At 42.0% G+C, this 15,073-nt stretch overlaps 1 protein-coding gene and 1 long non-coding RNA gene across 4 annotated transcripts in view; one reads left to right on the top strand and one right to left on the bottom strand.

The window, feature by feature from the left end:
* Positions 1 to 15,073, bottom strand: part of LOC105487361 (LYR motif containing 4) — a 149,887-nt gene that overhangs the window by 133,893 nt on the left and 921 nt on the right. The window lies entirely within an intron of this gene.
* Positions 1,488 to 9,516, top strand: LOC105487360 (uncharacterized). The gene is made up of 2 exons (XR_011624075.1): positions 1,488 to 1,638; positions 8,501 to 9,516. It is a non-coding gene; the product is annotated as an uncharacterized lncRNA (long non-coding RNA).

Raw genomic sequence — 15,073 nt, 5'->3', positions numbered from 1 at the left:
GAGGTGGGGTGGGGCAGGCTGAGGGCTGTTCTGGTTCCTGCTGAGGCTCATCCCCTGCTAATTGTCTTCTCCAGATTATCCTGTTACTGCATGGCTATGCATTAGCTCTTTGTTTGCCTACAACACATATGTGACACTGATCCCGATGACAAAGAAATCATGCTGACTTCATTTGCAGGAAAATCTTAAAAAAAAAAAAAAATAGGTGAATTTCTGGAAACAAAAAAGATTGATATAAATTTGGTTTGGGAAAATGGCACCTGATATTAAAACTCTATGAGAATCTTTCATGTTCAGATGTGATGAGGAAGGAAGGACAAGGAAGTGAGTAACTGGGCCTGAACATGGCCGCCCCAGTAGTTCACCCAAATCCCTTTACTCCTACTTGTTAATAAGCAGCATGCACACATGCAGCGTTCACTCAGCCAATGGTTCTTATGCTTTGCAATGTTCTGTCACTGTGGAAAGAGTTAACTCAAACACAGTTCCTACACCCACGGAAGATGGCAGTCTAGTGAAAATGTGGCAAGAGTGATGGGGACATGTTACAGCCAGGACTTTGCATACAGTGTCTGGAAGACAACAGAGGGGCTGCCATAAACATAACTCATATGCACGGACTTGTGCACCCCACAAGCTGCCTGGCATTGATGCTGGGCTGACAGTGCTGAGCAAAAGCAAATCTAGTCCTCATCCTTGACTTCCTGGAGCCTGAGCCAGAGAACCATGATGCAGATCAGAACAAAATACACTTACAATTACAAGTGGTGTAAGTGTCACTATGGACACGTGTATGGGGCTGTGAGCTTACAGGACTAGGGAGTGCCTTGCTGGGGTCCAGGCGAGTGAGTGCAGATCTTAAGACAGAGAAACAGCATGAGCACCAGGGAGGAGAGCATTTAAGAAGCTGGGAAAACGCCAGAGTGGCAACACCATCCTCAAATGGGAAGGTGACAGGACATAAGGCAAGAAAGGGAGGGAAACACAGGCTATGGGAAGGATTCTGGACTTTAGCCCAAGAACAATAAGAAACAACTATAGTTTTTTCCTTTTCCTTCGTCTTCCCTTTAAAAAATTTAAAAAAGGGAGCAGGGTGGTGTTGCGCAGTTTCAGAGTGCTTACCCAGAGCTGACCTGTAAATTGAATTTTGAAGGATGAATAAAACTTTGCTAATAAGGGAGGAAAGTGTGTTCCAAACATAGGAAGCAATATGGAATTACACGAAGGTCTATAGCCCTGTGGCACTATTAAGAATATGCAGGAAGTTGGATTTGCTGACATGAAGAGTAGACAGGAAGCGAGGGGGAAGAACAAGAGTGCCATGTGAAGCTAAGAATGAGTTCCCTTCCAGAAACCACGTGGTGCCACTGGCACATTTGAAGCAAGAGGGTGGAGTGGCTGGGTGAGACTGTGCAGGTTCTGGAGTCAAAGATTGGGTTCACTTCTCTGTTCTCCTTACAAGGTCTTTAATTTGGAGAAACCACTGAACTTCCTCTTCCTAAGAATCCCCCAACTACCACATTTATCCTAGTGCCCAGCACACAGCTAAGTGAGTTGCTGCTGTACTTGAGAAACCTCACAGAGAGGAAGCCAGGGTACATTGGGGACTGACAGTGGTATACAGACACAGCCATCCAGGTGAGAAGTCAGGATGGGATGGGCGAAGGTAGTGAGGGTGAAGGGGAGGGAATGGGCCTGGGAGGTGTCCAGGCAGAATGCTGGGAAGTTGGGGCGAGGAAGGACAAATGCCCAGTTCCAGCTCTGGTGTGGCAGGTCTGGGTGGATGTGGAGCAGCTGCCTATGTACCTCTGAAGAACCCTCACAGGAGGCAGGTGAGTAATGTGTCTGGTATTTGGAAGAGGGGCTGGGGCTGGAAACAGAGACTTGGGAGTAAAGACAGAGGTGGCAATTGAAACCATGGAATGTGATAAAATGACAGGGAAAGTACAAAGAAGGAAATGGGTGAAGGACGAACCACAGAGATCTGAGGTATATGGACATAATTCTAGTACGTCAGAGCCTCAAGAGAAAACAGTCCTTGCAACACAGGAAAGGAGGTGTGTCTAATCCTCCTCTAACCCTCCATGCTGAGACTGATGGTCATGGTCAGGATTCTGTGGCTCACAGCAGGCAGAGCTTGTGAGCAATGCCCCTTCCAGAAGGCTGCCTGATCAGGGTCTGCCCTGGTGTGGTTATACCCGCACTGGGAATTTCCTTCAAGTTTCAAGTTTGAGGAGAAAGCATGCTATGCTCACTATGTCAATGTCGCCACAACTCCAGAGGCCCCCACAGTGCTGGAAGCTTTTGATTCTTAGTCTGAGGAGGAGAGAAACAGAACACTAGACTTCAGGACACAGTGAGTGCTCAAACAAGATTTGTTGGATGAATAAAAGACAACTGGACTAAGGAGAATCAGTGATTCTTTCTGGGTCTAATCTGTGTGCAAGGAATTGTATTCTCATTTAATTTAGCTTTTTGTTTAGTCAAGGGCAAAGATTTTAGTTAAGAGACACTTCTGCCTATAGAAGTGATATCTGGTTAAAACAATATCACTCTTAGGAATCAGATGTGGAGGACGGTTATGAATATGCAGAAAAAATGTATAGAATCCTTAAGTCAGTAACTATGCTACAGAGTAATATTCATAATTACAATGAATTGATCACATAAGTTAACTCGGAATAAACTAGGTCAAAGGGAGAGGGTGGTAAACCCTTTCAGAACATTACACCAGGAACAAAAGAATAAATATACACGGCTTAATACAAGCATCAGTGATGTCTAATGAGGGCAGCAGTCATCCAATAAATTAAAAAAGAAAATTACTCTGAGAGCAGACATAATCAACTAATTGAGCACTGAAGAACATTAATAGGCAAATTATTAACATTAATATAGAAAAGATACATCAAAATTGGATAAAGAAGAGAGAAATAAGCAGATATAGAGGGCTACACATTAAGTTAAGACCCAGATCCAGGTACCTGCTTTAAGATCACGCGTGCAATGTTCGGATGCTCTCAGGAAGTGATACTGTGTTCAGATGCTCTCAGGAAGTGACACGGTACGAAAAGGTACTCAAGGAAGATGTCTTCCTCACACCAAGAAGGCAGTGTCCTCTACGTTTGATGCTTCATTTGGAATGACTTTTCTTCTTCCAACGATATTCCCATAACCTTAGTTTGATTTGTTCTCTCTAATCCAACATATTCAACCTAACACTAAGGCCAGCTAATTCTGTTTATCAACATACCTCAAAGCCAGTCCCCTTCTCCCTGTGCTGTCACATTGCTCTAGCCAAGGCTCTGGCATCATCTGAGTAAACTCAACTAGGGCAACGGCCTTCTGACTGGCCTCCACGTCCTCAGCATCTTTTCTATACGGGGTGAGCTAGCTAAAGGAGTGTCTGCACTCTGCTGAAAACACCTCAATGGCTTTTCAATGCCAGGACCACATTCTAGCATCTTATCTTAGCACAGCATACGAAGCTCTCTGTGATTAGCAGTCCCACCTGTCTCCACCCTCATCTCCCACTACATGCCATCAGCAAAACCCGAGTGTCAGCAAAACCAGAGTTCCTGACAGCCAACACCAACTACGCTGCGTTTCTCATCTGCTCCTGCCTCCCTTCCCCAGCGAGTCCCTACTAGCCCTTTATAGCTCAGGTCAGCCACCACTGCTTTCTTCAGCTCCGATCCCCTTTTGGGTTAGGCTGCTGTCTCTCCTATCTGCTTCCACAATATTCTGTTCATTTCGCTATTGGTATTTTGTCAACATGCTGTTGTAGAAATTTCAGGGAATCTATCAGTCCATGTCCTGAACTACAGGTGCCTCTTGGGCAAAGGTTATGTTTTGTTTATCTCCACATCCTCAGCAAGGAACAATGAGTCTGGCACAAAGCAGGTACCCAATAAATGTTTGCTGAATGAAACATCAAACAAGCATCATATCAAAGCTACATACTACAGTGATAGAGTTCTTTGGATGACTAATAAATACCTGGTTGAGAATATGGTTCAACAAGTTTAACTGAGTTGGCAAAGTGACAGTTAGTTATGAGAAATTTCAAAGATTTGGCAGCTGGACTACCAGTGTAAGAGACAACTATGTAGTAATTAATTCATCTGTATCTACTGAAATACAGAAATGATTTTGGAGCACTTACTAGAATACCAAATATTCTGCTAGAAAGTTCTGCAACTGTAGTAGTCTCACTTTACAGATGACACACAGGGAGTATATGATTTATACCAAAGTCATAGAATAAAAAAGTTAGTTGGCCTAAAATTTGAGCCAAGGTTTCTTAAAGGCCAGAAATCTTTCTAAGTCAAGACTGCCTCACTCATGATACTCATCTGTTATAGTGAAAACAACATGTAAGTCAAAGTAGTTCAGGAGTCACAATTTTGGGGAAAGATGGGGTGAAAAGAAAATTAGGGGAAACTTCTAGAAGGAAGTCACTGCGATTTTTTTTTTTTTTAATCACGAAAGATCATTTCTGCGAGCTGTGTTTTAACCTCAAAATGCTTGAGTTAAGAGAACTATTAATACAATCAAACAGAATTCCAATGAGAACCTGTGAAACCACACAGATGATTAAGATATCACAGTGATACATTATGTCATAACCTTGGCAACTTGCATTCCTCTCACAGATCCAGACAACAGCCAGGAGGACCCGCCTTAACTGAGCCGAACTTTGCTAAATCTAGAAACTCTCAGCTTGGCTCATGTAACTTACCTAGTTTTATTACTTCATTTGGTTTCTGAAGGTCAGAACTTTCCTAAATTGGCTAGGTACCAGTTGATTGGGGAAATACTAAGACAAATGAAATCTATGATCTGATGAGGTGGGATTCAGTGTGAAGAAAGGGGTACACAGGAGCAGTAATATGATACGAAGTGCCTTTCACCCTCAGCAAAGTCTGCATATGGCTCTTGACATGAGTCATTAAGAGGTAATTTTCTATTAGGCTCATGATAGCCATCTTCAAAGAGAATGTTTTGTAATTATATTTTGCATACAAAAGAGTATCATCCTACTGCAACAAAGAATAATTTAGAGATACTTTCAGAAAATTCTATTTACTTATAATCGTACTTTCTGGCCTAACTTTACTCCTCATTTTCTTATATTCCCTTTTATTTTCTCTTTGCTTTGATTCCCTCATTATTTTTTAATTATAACAATTATTTTATTTTATTATATTTTACTATGTGTATTTTTGTAAGTTTTAAAAATGCTTTAAAGGCCAAGGCAGAGTATAAATAGAATAAGTGCAATTTAGAAACTCTTGTAAACTACAGTTAATAAATCAGCAATGACACAGAGATCTAATAACTTTTTGACACTTCGCTTTAATATCTAGAGTAAAAAAGAATGTTATTTTTCACCCCAAAACCTTGGCTGCTGAATATAATTTTCTCAATATAAACATCTTAAATATTTTCTACTCTAAGTTAACCGTACTGTTTTTATTTTTTGAAACCATTATCATTAAACCTGGCAGAACTTAGCAACGTAAGAGAAAAAAAATTTTTTTGGAAACTCCAGCATATTTAACAATAATGAATAATCTTTCAAAAGTCTAAGAAACTGTTTTTAGGCACAAATGAATTACCTCTAGTTGCCTGTGGTGCATTGTTGAAGAGGTCAGGTAACAATAGTTCCTTGTAATATAGTGCCACAGGCTCTATATGAGATCCAGTCACACAAATTCAGAACAAATGTAAGAACTGATTTGGAAACAACTGAGAAAATTTGACAAAGCAGTCTTTTTCTCTTTCAATTTTCCCTTCCTTTACTATGTTCTTACGTATGGTATAATTAAAGAGTTAAAACAATTTTTACCGATATGTATGATGTGTTCAACATTTCACAGTGAGCAAAACTCTTATTTGGCTGCTGAAAATAGAATACAATGTTATTTTAAAAATATTTCTGTAATATAACATGTGACAGCCAAAACATTATGCAAGGTGTCTCCTCAGCCCCACTACATTCTGCAGATCTCCACTGTTTGGGCACTATTTCAATTTGCATGCTTCCTCTGTGAGTTTCTTGAGCTGTCCTTATATGCACATTTCATATGCCCAACCATACTACAATCTTGTAGCAGCAGGGCCATCTTGTGTTTGTATTCTACCTATTCCTAGGTTCTAGTGTGGTAATACACACACACACACACACACACTGTGAATGTTCAAGAAATATTAGGAAGAAATGGATTTGTTGATTTGTCTCAAAGAGGAAGAATATTTGGCATTAAGGCTTTCACTGTAGCCGCCCTGTTTTACAAAGTGAAAGGTGCTTGTGAATACTATTCAAATTAGGGTTGATATTGAATTAGTCTGTTCTCACTTGACTGGATAATTTATGAAGAAAAGAGGTTTGATTGGCTCACGGTTCTGCAGACTGTACAGGAATTGTGATGCTGGCATCTGCTCAGGTTTGGGGAGGCCTCAGGAAGCTTACAATCAAGGCAGAAGGTGAAGGGGGAACAGGCACATCACATGCCAGAGCAGGAGCAAGCAAGCGAGGAAGAAGATGCCACACACTTTAAAACAACTGGATCTCATGAGAACTCACTCATTATTGTGAAGACAGTACCAAGGGGAATGGTGCTAAACTATTCATGAGAAATCTGCCCCCATGATCCAACTACTTTCCACCAGGCCCCACCTCCAAAACTGGGGATTACATTTTGGCATGAGATTTGGGTGGAAACAACATCCAAACTGTATCATTACTATTCATGCTAGCTTTCTTGATCAATCAGTGACACATAGGGTGGAAGAGGCAGTCACTGTTAAAAGATTCGCAACAAGGAAAACATGCGAAAGAAATCCTTTGATGAGTGAGAGGGCTGCCTGGTTCCCATTCCAGGAGCTCATGGTTCTAATTCCTCAGCTTGCCAATAAATCTGGATTGCAACTGGTAATATATTAAAGAGTTCCAGTGGCTCAAAAAGAAAACAAGACTCCTAAACATGAATCATTATTTAGTTCCTTCATTAAGACTGCAATCACAGATATCAATAATGTTTCATTCAGTTGTGTAGTACATAGTAATCGAGATCTGACGTTGATCAGTACTTAGGTTGATCAGGACTTAGGAATCATACAACTCGTGAAACTAGGGAGCCTGTTTAACCATTTCACCTGTAAGGAAGAACTGTGAAAATAAATTTCCTCGGGTTGATGTTTCTACAGATTTTGCAGGCTTAGTCACAGGATGCACGGGTGCAGGAAGTTTCTTCTGAAAAGGACGGGGTTGTGGAAGCAGCAGCCCATGGGGAGTGAGGCGGCCTTCTAATCCCATTGTGCCCTTGACCAACTGTGAGGCCAATCAAGTTGCCTCCCCTTTCTATCCCTCACTCTGCTTTGAGACCTATTTTGTTACTTACTGGGGATTTTACCTAGCACTTAACATCATGGCATTTAGCTCAGTCCAACGCTTCAGCCACAGTTACCCACATCTGGTTCTGATACACACTTTGCATTTTACTTTTCACATGCCTTACTGTCTTTGCCTGGAATGCTCCTCCATCGCATGTCCACCTCTGTGGCTGACACAGACTGTTGCCTGACCAGTAGTTCTTCCCACCATTTTCTCTCTGCTGTCTTTTCACTAGAGAAGCTAGAATAGCTGTATCCTAATTTTCCAGCCTGTTGTTTACCTAGTGATATAAAATGTAATGATTAAGTTTTGGTCAATGAGACAAAAGCAGAGTCCTCCTGGAAAGCTTTACCCTTTCCCGGCTGTGACTGCCCTTCTTCTTCCTGACTAAACAAGGATATATCTGGAGCTTCAAAAGCTGTTTGCAACCATCAGGCGTAAGCCTGAGAGGAACACTGAGACTCACACACACCTCACGTTTTCTAGCTGCTAAATAAGCTCTGGCAGCTACATACCTCTAGACATTTTCTATGTGAGAAGAATAAGCACCCAATTTACTTAAGCCCGTGTAAGGGCTTCCTATGACTTCTGGTCAAAAGCATTCCTAATTTTAAGTTGGCACTTAGGAGACCAGCTCCTGTCTATGGCCTTTCGTTTGTACTTCATTGATAAACTTCTTTGGGAGCTTGTAATTTTTTACCCTTATTAGGGGGCTCATTTTGATCTGCAGCTCTTTGCACAATGCTTAGTATATAACACATTAATAAAAACTCAAATATCTGATGAAGAATTAGGGAGTTCTGACACTACATCTGATATGCATTTGGGCATCACTTTAGCCTTTTCTCAAGTTTTACAATAACCTATTTCTTAATTTGTAAGAGGGATACCTCTGAATACAATTTTCCCTTGCATTTCAACAATGAATATTTATTAGGTTGGTACAAAAGGAACTGCGGTTTTTGCATTGTTGGAATTTGCTGTTTGACACTGGAATACATTCTTGAATAAATGTGGTTATATTATACATCATTTTAATGGGCAGTTCTCAGTTTATTTTTATTTTTTTTGCTAATGACTTGCTGTTTATGTTTATTTTAGACTATGGAAATGATGTCAGACAAAAAGCACATTTGAGCAATTTTCTTATTTGAGCTTCAAAATGGGTCAAAAAGCAGCGGAGACAACTTGTGACAATGCATTTGGCCTAGAAACTGCTAACGAACGTACAGTGCTGTGGTGGTTCAAGGAGTTCTGCAAAGGAGACGAGAGCCTCGAAAATGAGGAGCCTAGTGGCCGGCCATTGGAAGTCATCACCGACCAATTGAGAGCAATCATGGAAACTCATCCCCTTACAGCTACCCAAGAAGTTGCCACAGAACTCAATGTTGACCATTTGATGGTCATTCGATTTGAAGCAAATTGCAAAGGTGAAAAACCTCGGTAAGTGGGTGCCTCATGACTGAGCAAAAAAAGAAAAAAATTTGTCATTATGAAGTGTTGTCTTCTCTTATTCCATGCAACAGTGAACCATTTCTTGATCAGATTGTGATCAAGTGTGATGAAAAGTGGATTTTATACGACAACGGGCGATGACCAGCTTAGTGGCTGGACCGAGAAGCTCCAAAGCACTTCCCAAAGCCAAACTTGCACCAAAGAAAGATCATGCTCACTGTCTGGTGGTCTGCTCCACTACAGCTTTCTGAATCCCGGCAAAACCGTTTCATCTGAGAAATATGCTCAGTAAATCCAGGAGACGCACTGAGAACGGCAATGCCTGCAGCCGGCACTGGTCAACAGAAATGGCCCAACTGTCTCCATAATGACCCTCGACTGCTGGTCGCAACACCAATGCTTCACAAGTTGAACAAACTGGCCTCATCCACCACATTAATCTGACTTCTCGCTAACCGACTTCCACTTCTTCAAGCATCTCGACAACTTTTTGCAGGGAAAATGCTTCCCTGACTAGCAGGATGAAGAAAATGCTTTCCAAGGGTTTGTAGAATCCCGAAGCATGGATTTTTACACCACAGCAAGAAACTTATTTCTTGTTGGCAAAAACGTGTTGATTATGATATTTCCTGTTTTGATTAATAAAGATACAGTTGAGCCTAGTTATAATAATTTTAAATTTATGGTCAAAAACCGGAATTACTTTTGCACCAATCTGCTACATAGGTACTGTGCTAAGCACTAGGAATAGAGATAAGACAGAATTTCTGCTCACTGTGTATGTGTGATATGTGCCCTAATAAAGGTAAGAACAGGTGCTTCCTCAACATCTGCTTATCTCTTGCTTTACCCAGAAACTGGCTGTCAGGCTTGGCACATAAACTCAACTTTCCACCCTCTCATACTCCACCTTACCCTCTTCTCCTTCATTCCACTCCTGTAAAACGAAACACCATTCCAGCTGTGCTCTCAGGCACCACTTTTCACCTCTCATGGGGTCCTGCTCTAGCGTCATCTACTTTCCTGTTTTATTAACCAAAATTCCGGTGGGAGGTGGAGGGGGTATCTATACTCGTGGGAGCAATTTACTCACTTCTGATTCAACTCTAAACCCCCACAATCTGGGTTCTGCCATAACCACTTGACTAACAATGCTGCTCTGGTAATGGAACCAGAGGTCTCTACACTGCCCTCTTTATGAACTGGATATTGCTTAGACAAGCTACACTGCTGGCCACAGCTACCTTCCCCAAACATATTACTATCTTGACTTCTACACCACTACTCTTTACTTGGTCTCCTCTCATTTCTTAAACCCTGCAGTAGTTAGCCAAGAGACCAGGCGGGGGTCTCTGAGACCTTTCACGGATCCACCAGGAAAACTATTTTCATAGTTATCAGGAAGACATTGCATTCTCTTATGAGCATACAGGGGAAGTTATTAGATACTAAGTGACACGTGATATAGCAACAAATTGTAGTTAGCAACAAATATAAGCACCCAGTTGTCTTCTATTAAGCCAAACATGAAAGAGACGTGCACAAGTGTCAAACTATCAATCTGCTAATTTAGGGGGAGGAAAAATGGTTATTCTTCATAAAAGTATTATTTAAGATAATGGATTTAGTCATTTTAAAATAGGTGTTTTTAAAAGCTTTTTTTTTTTTTTTTTCTAATGCGATAAACGTGTCCCACATACACAAAAGCTTTTTGGGGTCCTCAAAAAGGCCTAATACCAGCTAAGTTGAAGAACCACATTCTTAAACTTTGTCTTCTTGGCTCTTCTTCAGCCAGCTCCTTCAATTTTGATGTTCCCTAGAATAGCATCTGTAGCTCACTAATTTTCTCACCTTAAACTAGGATTTCTCAATCTTGGCATGACCAACCCTTTGGGCCAGCTAATTCTTTGTCAGTGGGGGCTGTCCCCCGTGCATCCCTGGCCTCAGACGCCATCCCCCGTGCATCCCTAGCCTCAGACACCGTCCCCCGTGCATCCCTGGCCTCAGACGCCTAGCACCCCCTTTCCAAGTTGTGGCAACCAAAAATGTCTTCAGATACTGTCAAATAAAATCACCCCAGGATGAGAACTACTAACCTAAATAGTATTCCTAGATAATTCATCTAATATCTAGGTTTTAATTTGACTTACGGTGATAATTCCACTTATCAAGTACCTATTCTGCACCAGGGACTATCCTAAGTACTTGATGTGCATTAACTCACAACGGTGGTGCTGACTACAGCCCCCATTAACAAAGAATTAGCTGGCCCAAAAGGTTGGTCATGCCAAGATTGAGAAATCCTAGTTTAAGGTGAGAAAATTAGTGGTTACGGATGCTATTCTAGGGAACATCAAAATTGAAGGAGTTGGCTGAAGAAGAGCCAAGAAGACAAAGTTTAAGAATGTGGTTCTTGGCCAGGCGCGGTGGCTCACATCTGTAATCCTAGCACTTTGGGAGGCTGACGTGGGCAGATCACCTGAGGTCAGGAGTTGAAGACCAACTTGGCCAACATGTTGAAACCCCGTCTCTACTAAAAATACAAAAATTAGCCAGGCACAGTGGCAGGTGCCTGTAATCCCAGCTACTCGGGAGGCTGAGGCAGGAGAATCGCTTGAACCCGGGAAGTGGAGGTCGCAGTGAGCCAAGATCGCGCCACTGCACTCCAGCCTGGGCAACAAGGGCAAGATTTCAACTGGAAAAAAAAAATGTGGTTCTTAAACTTACTGGTCTCAGGACCTTTTTACACTGTGTGAGACGGATCAATTATGACTCTCATTTTATGAAGAAACTGCAGAACAGAGAGTGATGTGACTTGCTCGGGGTCACACAGAGCTGCTGTTGCTGACTACTGCGGTGCTGCCCACTCCTCTGAGCCTCAGAGCCCTGTGATTAACCACCTCTGCTGGGCATCCCAGGGGAAATTTACACCCAGGATACCCTCAAAATGAACTCAAAAACCCTTTCTCCACAAGACCTAGTTCTGCATTACCTAAGTCAGTTAAATGTGCAAGTTTAAATTCACCCTCTCTGTGCTTTAGCTTCACCAGAAACCTGGATGCCATTCTAAACTCTGCTTGGATTCTCTTCTTCCTTAGTCCTCAATCCAATCATTCAAGTTCTAACAATTTTCCCTTGTAATGATTTCTCAAATACAACATTTTTCTCTATCTTCCACTATTCCGGTCCTTACTAGCGTCCTAATCTCTACTCTGCACTGCTGTAATCAACTCCCATTTGATGTCCTTGGCCCCTCAAAATCATCTTCTACAATGCTGCCAGAGTGATCTATCAAAAAACGCAAACCTGGTCACGTCATGTTAGTGGCTGCCTGTGAGCTAAGGGTTAAATCCAGGGTCCTCAGCACAGCCCCCAGACCCTCAAATCAGTGGCCCTCTCCAACCTCAGTGCCTTCCTGTCACCCCCTGTATCATACTTATCTCTCTGGCAGTGCTGTGCTGTTTGCCTGCCTGAGCACACCATGCTGCTTCATGCCTTTGATTCAACGTCACCCCTTGGGAGGCCTTCTAGATTCTACACCCTGTGCATCCTTCTGTCACAGCACTTAACCCAGTCTGTGATAACTATCTCTGTACCTGTGTCCCACATAGGCCTGTAAAGTCATTGATAACAGGTCCCTAGCTTAGCTCAAAAATCTCAACTTTCTCTCTCCAGGGCCTGGTATAGCAGAGGTCCCCAACCCTGGGGCCACAAACCTGTCAGTACTGGTCTGTGGCCCGTTAGGAACCAGGCCACACAGCAATTGAGTGGTACGTAAGTGTGCATCATGGCCTGAGCACCATCTCCTGTCAGATCAGCTGCGGCATTAGATTCTCGTAGGTGCACCTATTGTGAACTGTGCATGCAAGTGACGTAGGTTGCATGCTCCTTGTGAGAATCTAATGTCTGATGATCTGAGGTGGAACAGTTTCATCCTGAAACCCTCCCTTGACCCGGTCCATGGAAAAGTCATTTTCCATGAAATTGTTTCCTGGTGCCAAGAAGGTTGGGGACTGCTAACCCAGGTATGGGATAGCACTGGGCAAAGTATGCTTCTACAAAATGTCACACAGCAATGAGACCTATTTGGGTGGCGGGAGGGATGGGAATGGAGGCTGTGGGATGAAGAGAGTTGGGAAAACTTTTGTTCAGAGAAGGTCACAATTGAGCTGAATCTTGAAGGAAGAGGAGGCACTCTAGACAGGATAAAGGTCCCGCTGGATAGAACAGTACTTGCAAAGGCCTGGAGGTCCAAGAGGACGTGGCACATTTAGGAAACTGCAACAGATGATGACAGAGGACAGGATGCACATGTGGGACTTGGGCTGAGACTGGAGGAGCAGACAGGGCTCCTGCTATCAAAAAGTGGCCTGTATTATAGGTCTTGCAAGCGAGTTCCAAAGTATTTAGTTCACTACTCCAATTACTTTAGGCACCACAATTCGCAGGTCATTAAAAAATGTTTACTAGTCTACTTTTGATTACTTATTCAGCACTACCTGTGTTAGTTTTGATAGGTAACTTAACCTCCCTGTGCCTCAGCTGCCTTACAGGGTAATAAAAATAGTACCTACCTCACAAGATTATTGTCAAAACAAATGTGTTAATAGACGTGAAGAACATAAGATAGCAGTGGCACACAGAATTGATAGTGGATGTTGTGTTGCCATTGATTTGCCATTAGTGACAAACAGCTGCTGAGATTAGAAAGGACGAAGGGACTGTTCTTGAAATTCACAAGACACAGCCTTAATGTAAAAGAAAGGCATATTTTATAACAAGTAAGTTTATCTAGGGAGGTAATAGTAGCAGGTATCTAGGTTTTTAGGTCCATGATCTCAGGCAACAGTATAAAATGATTACCAGACTCCTTTGGATAATATATTTATATTTGGATAATAAATTTAGCTTAAAAGTATATGCTTATAAAGTATAATTTGAACAATTATTTTCTGAACGCATATGATCTTACAGTTGCCCATACTGAAACCCATTTTCAATTTGCTGCCTTTCAGGTACAGCCTTGAATGATTTTCCTAAAGTTTGAATGATTTTCCTCTTCAGTTGGCAATTACTCATTTGAAAACACTTGGGCCTCATTTGCTCATAAATCATTTCCAAACAGAATTTCAGAAATGGAAGGGTCCTTAGAGATTGTCTAGTCCAACAGTCTATTTCATAAACAAGAAAACTGAAATACGGAGATTGAATAACTTGTCCAAGTTATAGTCTTCGAGGGCTCCACCTTGACTTTCCTACGTGCTCTCACGTAAGACTCTCACTGCCAGTGTGAACTGCCTACTGATTCCAAGTCCTTGTGTATCCTGAGTAAGCTTTATGACAAACTATCTTACTCCAGACTATGGTGAAATCAAATGCTTTCTATTTATTTAACTTGCATATTTCATGTGTTTCCTCAACAGACTTGGTTAAGTACTTGATGCTAGATGTTTGGTTAATTCTTGCTAAAGTTCCACCAGTATGCCTATTTTTACACTCTTTATCCTCCAGAGTCAAAGTCATTAAGTAAAATCATTCTCTCCCATGAAATTTTACCACTTAACTGGGTGGATACAACCTCAGTGGCATGACACAGATGCTGTTTTCAAATTTGCAGGGTGAGTACATTTTCTAGGCAGGTTTCTAAAAATTTGAGAATCATTGCTGAAGAGGCTTAGTGTTCCTGTCCTCTGACCGAGGTTGTACTGGGCAGACCCATCTCAGGGCCTGCCAGCTCACACACCTGGTGGAGCGCGGCCTACCTAACCAGGTGTGTTCCAAGGGTAGGCTCTGCTCTTATGACATCCAATCCACAGTCTGGCCAGTCACCTAAGGGGGCCTTGGGGTAAAGAGGTGAGTTGATCCAATCAGATTCTTTCTCATGGGAATATGGCTCAAACTCAGAGAGGAGCAGGTAGTTAGTAAAAACAAAACAAAACAAAAAACAAACCTAAAAAAAATGCAGAGAGAATCCATAAGAAAATGATGGGTCACAACCAGCAACACTGTGAAAGCAGAGGTTCTGAATTACAAAAAACATACAAAAAGTAACAATAAAAGACTCATAGGCAAATAGGGAAATGGGGAGGCGTGGGAAAAAGTGAATGTGTTATATTAACGATGTAAGAGTTTAGGCCCTCAGTATTCTGCTGTCAAGGTCCAGGAAGTGGGATCTCTGTCTGGTGAGCCAGGATAAACTGTTTCAGCTCTAAAGCTTGA

The sequence above is a fragment of the Macaca nemestrina genome, chromosome 5 (genome assembly GCF_043159975.1).
Source record: "Macaca nemestrina isolate mMacNem1 chromosome 5, mMacNem.hap1, whole genome shotgun sequence".
Lineage (NCBI taxonomy): Eukaryota > Metazoa > Chordata > Mammalia > Primates > Cercopithecidae > Macaca > Macaca nemestrina.
This window is presented reverse-complemented; position numbering and strand designations above follow the sequence as displayed.